Genomic DNA, 6,392 nt, shown 5'->3' on the forward strand with positions numbered 1-6,392 from the left:
CACCCAACCCAGCCACTCTCACCTCCTCCCCATCTCTGTCTTACCCGCCCAGCTTATCTCCTTAACCCCCCACATTCCCCACCCCCCACCCCCCACTAAACCTCCACCTATAACTTTATCAGCAACAGTATCTGTAAAATGGGTAGAAGGTTAGGGACAGCCAAAATGACAGTGGGGTTGGAGACCTCATACAGTAGGGGCCAGACTCAGAGATTCTCCAGAGGCATCCTGGATGCATAAAGACCCCATCCTAGGGAAGCACAACTACTGCACGTGCTCGTCACCCGGCATGTTAATTATAACCCTCAACGCAGCCTTGCCACGGAGACATCAATTCCCCTCTGTTACAGGAGAGGCTGAGGAGTGAGAAGCAACTTGTTCAAGGTTCCTAGAGCAGGTGGGTGGCTGAGCTGTCTTTGAACCTGCTCTTCCCAGATTGAGGCTGTTCTCGGAAGGGAGAAAAGGCAAAGGAGAACTGGTCCTGGCCTTGTCCCTTGCAGCTGGGAGCTAACAGCTGAGCGCAGGCACCAGTAAGAGGAAGGTGGGGCCCAGATGTGTAGACACACCATCCCCCCTGGTTCCCCAGTGCCATGGCCCACTGAGGGAGGCAAGGTTTTTGAGAAGGAAGGAAGGAAGGAAAGGAGGGAGGGAGGGAGGAGGCAGGCTAGCACCTTCTCTCAGGCCTGATTCCAGAACCCTACCCTGCCCCCCTCCATTGTCCATTGTCAGCTCCATGAGATCAGGCTGGAGGTTGGGGAATCTTGCTGGAGTCACTTAGTCCAGGCTCTAAATCCTAAAAGGTGCTAGCCAGGGGATGGGAGAGTTCCATGGGCTCCCCCCAAAATTCCAATAAATTCCAATATATTCTTACCTGCCATGCCAGAGAACCGGGTTTGATTCCTGGTGCCTGTCCATGCAAAAGAAAAAAATTTCCTATGGAAGAGATTTTGGAAAACAGTTCTTGAAGTCTCACCCTGTTGCTCCCTGTCTCTGGGAGAGTGGGGGCTCCCTTGGGGACAAAAAGTGGCCCCTTCCCTGTGTCAGAAGGCCGTGTCCCACTGGCCCTGGGGCCTGCAGCTTAACCTGACTGGGAGGGTCCTGGCAGCCACAGGGCCCAAGCCCCCCACAGCTTCCCCATTTCAGAGTCCCCTTCCAGGCCTTCCCTTGTGACTTCTTTCTGTGAGCAGCCCTGGCAGGTCACCCAAACTTCACAGGGGAGGAAACTGACGCCCAGAGAGGCTAGGCTGGCAGAGCCCTGTCCTATTTTCTTCCTGGAATCACGCTCCAAGATGACTGGGTGTAATGGGGGCCGGGGCAGCCCACCCAGCCCAGCCCAAGCCCCAACCCCAGGTCCCGTTGTGGACACTCCACCCCATAATCACCATCTGCCTGGGGCCCAGCTGGCGGCCGGGTGCCTGGATAGGATCTCCTCTGTCCCCCAAACAACACCTGGTTCAGGAGCACCTCTCAGGCCCATGACTTGGCTGGAGAAACTGAGGAAGGGGGAGGATTTGCCTGCTCATTTACCCTTACCCCTGCGTACGCAAATATACCTGAGCCTTTGAATCACAGAACTCACTTGCTAAGGAGGTCACCCACAAAGAAGGGACAATAGAACTTGACATTTTCCATTTAACTTCCCCTGTTCTCTCTGTCCTTTTAGAAGAAAAGTGTGATGTTATGTTCCTGGAGCATGGTTTTCCCTTGACCGCTGGGCTAAATCACTGTGATCCTCCTGAAGGGAGGGGCTGGAAAGGGTTAGGTGGGGTTAAGCCCCAGGAGTGGGGTGTCTGGCTCCTCTCCACTGGCCTGGGTATATGTGAGAAGCAGGGGCCTCACGGCCATAAAGGCCGCAGAGTTTAAGTGTTTATATGTTATCTCTGAATGAGGTTACATAAACAGTCGCAGAGAAGCAGGGACAGAACTGAAGTCAGAAAATGCTTGTCATGTGACTTTAGCCTTTTGCACAATTATTCTGATAGCCCCATTTTTCTTTTCTTACACTGGTATCCTCAAAGATGTAAATGTCTCTGAACTTTGAACTCCTTCCCCCTGCCTTGCAGACTCTCTAGACCCAGTTTGCTTCTCTGGACGCCCTTTATTAACAGCCTAGTCCATGCTTCACCCGCGCCCCCCCCTACCTCGTGCTCCCTGCCCTCCCCCTTCACGAGTTCCAGGTCTCTGCTGGGGCCATAAATTATCCATGAGCTGTAAATTGGCTGTATCTTCAACTGGAGGCTGAAGTGCTGATGAAATATTTAAGGATCTCAACTCTCAATTCTCTGGGGGCCCTGGGGTGGGGATGGCGAAGATGGAATTAATGTACAAGGTTGGGAGACCTCCAAGTCCTGGCCCCCAGTTCCCACCAAGGTGGAGCCCAGGGAAGGAAGATGGGGGACCTGGGAGGAGGGGGGGTCTCTTTGCATAATCTATTGCTCTGGCTATTGGTAGTATTGGCGTAGAGGAAGTAAGGCTTCTAGTTAGGCCAGGCTTATTGATTTAGGTCCCGGAGGAGGGCCAGCCAGCCGGCCGCCTCCCCTAGCCCTGGCTCTCCAATCCCAAGGCTTTCCTGAAGGCACTCCTCAAGTTGACTTCCTGAAAAATTGATTCTCATCTCCTCCATTGCATCCTACCTTTATTGGGGTGGAAAGAGACCTAGAGAGATGGACTGATGGGTGGAAGCCAGAGGTTCAAGTCCCAGCCCTGTCAGAAATTTGCTCTGTGTGGCCTTAGGGGAAGGCCTTCTCTTGGCTCTGGCTTCTGCTTCCCTCTATATACAAGGCAGCTCTGATTAGACTTTTCCTTCGTCCCCGGGACTGTCAACAGGTGGGGGAGAAATTCCTGCCATTGCCTCCCTCTGCGTGTATGTATGTGTGCGAAGCGGGGAGGGGTGGTGGCCGTGGGAAGAGCGCCTGTCAGGGCATGCATCTCTCCTGGCTTGTATGGGGAGGGAGGGGCAGGCCGGCTGGCAGGGTGGGTGGGGCCCCAGCTATGTCAGCCTGTGCATGGAGTCGCCCTAGCCAGGAGCAGGGAGGGGGGTGACTCAGGTAGCAGGTTCCCATCTCCCCTTCCCCCAAAACCACGCAGGAGGGGGAGGGGTTGCTCAGAGAGCCAGGGACACCCAGTGCGAGAATACAATTCCTATGCTTGGAACCAGCCTTGTTGGGCTCTTGAAGTGCTGCAGTTGCACTTGGGGGCTTCAGCGTGGTTAAGGGGGAGCGACCCAGACACAGGCATTCTCTGGAGAGGTCCTGCCCTCTCCCCCTACCACCACTGGCTGCTGGTATCTCACCCTGGCTGGGTTATTTCGGTGCCATCCTATCTCTGTTTTCCTGTCTCCCTGTTTTCTCTCTGACATTCCATCACGCCCACACTCCCTGCTGTAAAGTGTGACTGGACCTACGACTATAATTAAGAGTCCTTCCCTGGCCTGCTGAGCACACCCTGAGCAGCCTCTGGCCTCAAGGCTCCTCCCCTGGACAAAGGGCAGCAACAAATGGGCAGCCCCCCTGCCCTGCCCCACTCCAACTCTGGGGCCTTGCACCATCCTGCTCTGTTCAGGCCAAGCTTGGGTCCACACCAGCCAGAGACTTTGGGAGCCTGGAGGCCCCTCTCCCCCAAACCCTGAAAGTGAGAGGGTCACCCTGAGCAAGCCCACCCCCAACACCAGCAGGGGTCAGATTACAAACAGAGGTGCACACACTATAGGTCTAAATATTTAAGGTATAAATCCAGCCACCAGACTCTTAACTAAAATGTACCTTGATAAGTATAGTTCCACAATGACCTAAAAGGTCAAAATGGAATTTAGAATCCTCAAGCTTCTTAGAACATGGCAGCCCAGGGCCCCAGTCCCCTGGGGGGCCACCTCCCCTGGCTCTGCTTACACCAAGGGCCTCTAGCACATGCATGTAAATGCCCAATTCACATGGCCATGCTCTGCCCATCCCACCCCCACCCTCCACCGCCACCCCTATAACTGCCCCTGTCACTCCTCTGGCCTAAGGGTGCAGAGACCAGCTATGGTGCCCCAGAGTAAGAGGCCCACAGGCCTTGGAAGCAGGGTCAGTGCTGGGCAAGCAGTTGCGGAGTTCCGGGTACTCAGCGTGGTCTGGAAGGGGCGCGGTATGCGGTCGGTGCAGGCTCGTCGCGTTGGCCCCCCGTGGCGGAGGGCCACCACAGCGGGACCTTCCAAAGGGCAGGGTGCAGGACAGAGCCCTCCTCCCCAGGTCTAAGGTTTCTGCCCCTGGGCTGGGAGATGGCTGGGGGGCCCACACCGCTGGCTTTTTGTACTGCACCGGGAAGAACTCCTGGTCAGTCGTCTGTTCTCATTTTCTGCTGCTGCGATACCAGGGGTGGGGCTGCTCTGGGATGAATAGGTACCATTATCAGCCTGAAGTTCGGGCAACTCAATTCACCCCTGTGGCTCTCCCTTAGGCCACCTTAGGGTGAAGAGGAGGGAAGAATGGTGTGTGTCTCTGTGTTGGGAAGACAAAACTGACAGGGCTAGTGTTCGCGTATCTGAATCTGCACCAGTGAACACATCTCCCTGTGGTGTGAGTGTGGAAGGCTGTGCATTTGTGTGCGGGTGTGTGGATCTAAGTCTCTGCCTGCCCTCTATCTGGGAGAAGGGTCCCGGAGAGAAAGGGCTGTGTTTGAATAGACAATAGAAACTCTCCCACCTCCTTATATGGCCCAGTGGCCTCCTGAAGGAGGAGGGGAAGTGAGATAAGCTGCTAAACTGGGAGGGTGGAGGGCCGGCCTGGCTGGCCTGGCCGCCCTGACACTGACTGTTTTGGACAACTTCCCCAAGTGAAATGCCCTCCCCCACCACTAGCTCTCCTCCCTCCCAGCAGCCCCTCATCCATTGGGCCCCTCTTTGCCAGTCACTGTTGTCTCTGGGGCACCTTGGATCAGGCCACCTTGGGGCCCTTTTATACTTTATTCAGAGACCCCGGAGAGCTGCAAGTCCGAGTTAACCATATAGGTTCTGGGAGACCCAGGGTCTCTGCTTTCACTGAGTTCTGGGTGAGAGAAGTGAGTTTAAACTGCAAGGATGTGAACTGAGAATAGACATTAGAAAGAATAAGAGGGCAAGGACTTTTTGCTATAAGGGAGGCTAAGGAATCTCCTTTCCTGGAAATTTGTCAAGAAGGGACATCCCTGCCTTTAAAGGCTTTGGAGCAGGGGACTGGAGAAGATGACTGAAGGGACTTTCCTTCAACATCAGGCTCCATGGGAGCCCGGGGCCACAGTGACCCCCGTCCCTACAGCTAGGCTCTCATCTTCAATCTTCCCCACCTCTCTACCCCATCCCCACACAATCAAGTCTCCTATAGAGAGTTGATTAGAGTCAAAGCCTTTTTTTTTTTTTTTGGTTCTTTTCTTTGTCCTTACCGTCTGGCAAGTATATAGTAGGCACTTAATAAATGTGCAGAAAATCCCCTGATCTGGAAATGGGGACAGCTTTTATTTGTCTTTCTGATGCTGCTGCGTTGCCTCTACCCAGTCCCAACCTGTGCACTTAGATTTGGGAGTGGCGTGCTGCTGCATGTTACAGGGTGAGAGACTCAGGGAGCATTGCTGGGGAGACACACACACACACACACACACACACACACACACACACACACACACACACGCTATCCTAAAGCCTTATTTCTGCCCTCCACCCCAGGCAGACTCCTCCACCCTTCTGCAGCCAGCCAGCTCTGCCTGGTTTATATGCTGAAGTCAGGAGAAAGAGGAGGGTTAAGCAAGGCTTGGGGAAGTGTGTGTGGGCTTGGTGGGTACCCGCCTGCAGGACAGCAGAGATGAGGGGCAGGTGGAGTAGGGAGGCAGGGGAGGGGAATGTGGCAGGTGGAAGGGGGAGGAAGTGAAACCCTGGCAGTCGTGGAGGCAGCCTAGGATTCTAAGCACTGTCCTCTCAGTGTGCGGGCTGGCCACTGCCCTGTGTGGCAGCTTGGCAAGTCAGTGGGTGGGGTGGGGGGGTGGGGAGGTGGGGATAAAGATGCTGAGATAAGCCGGAAGGGAATGTGGTGGGAAGCAAGGCAAAGAGCAGTGGCCCTGGCATGTGAAATGGCAACAGATCCTGGAATATTAAATGTCTCCCTGGTCCCCTCCAGTAAGACTTCTTGGAGGGCATGAGTTTTAGAAGGGAGAATGTTCAGCTGCCATTCTTTTCTCTGGTGGGGTACCTTCACCCAGCCCTATCTGTGTGCTAGCTTCTGGGGTATAAAGCTTTTTTTAGAGGGGGACCCTTTCCTGAGTAACCACTTCCCACTCCTACCTCCCACCCATTGGTTGGGTTAGATGACCTATTTATTCTTATCCCTCTGTGAGCTATCAGAGGGTTGGAATCATGTTGATTTTCTGTGTCATCAGGGTCTAAC

This window comes from Tamandua tetradactyla, chromosome 6 (assembly GCF_023851605.1).
Source record: "Tamandua tetradactyla isolate mTamTet1 chromosome 6, mTamTet1.pri, whole genome shotgun sequence".
NCBI lineage: Eukaryota > Metazoa > Chordata > Mammalia > Pilosa > Myrmecophagidae > Tamandua > Tamandua tetradactyla.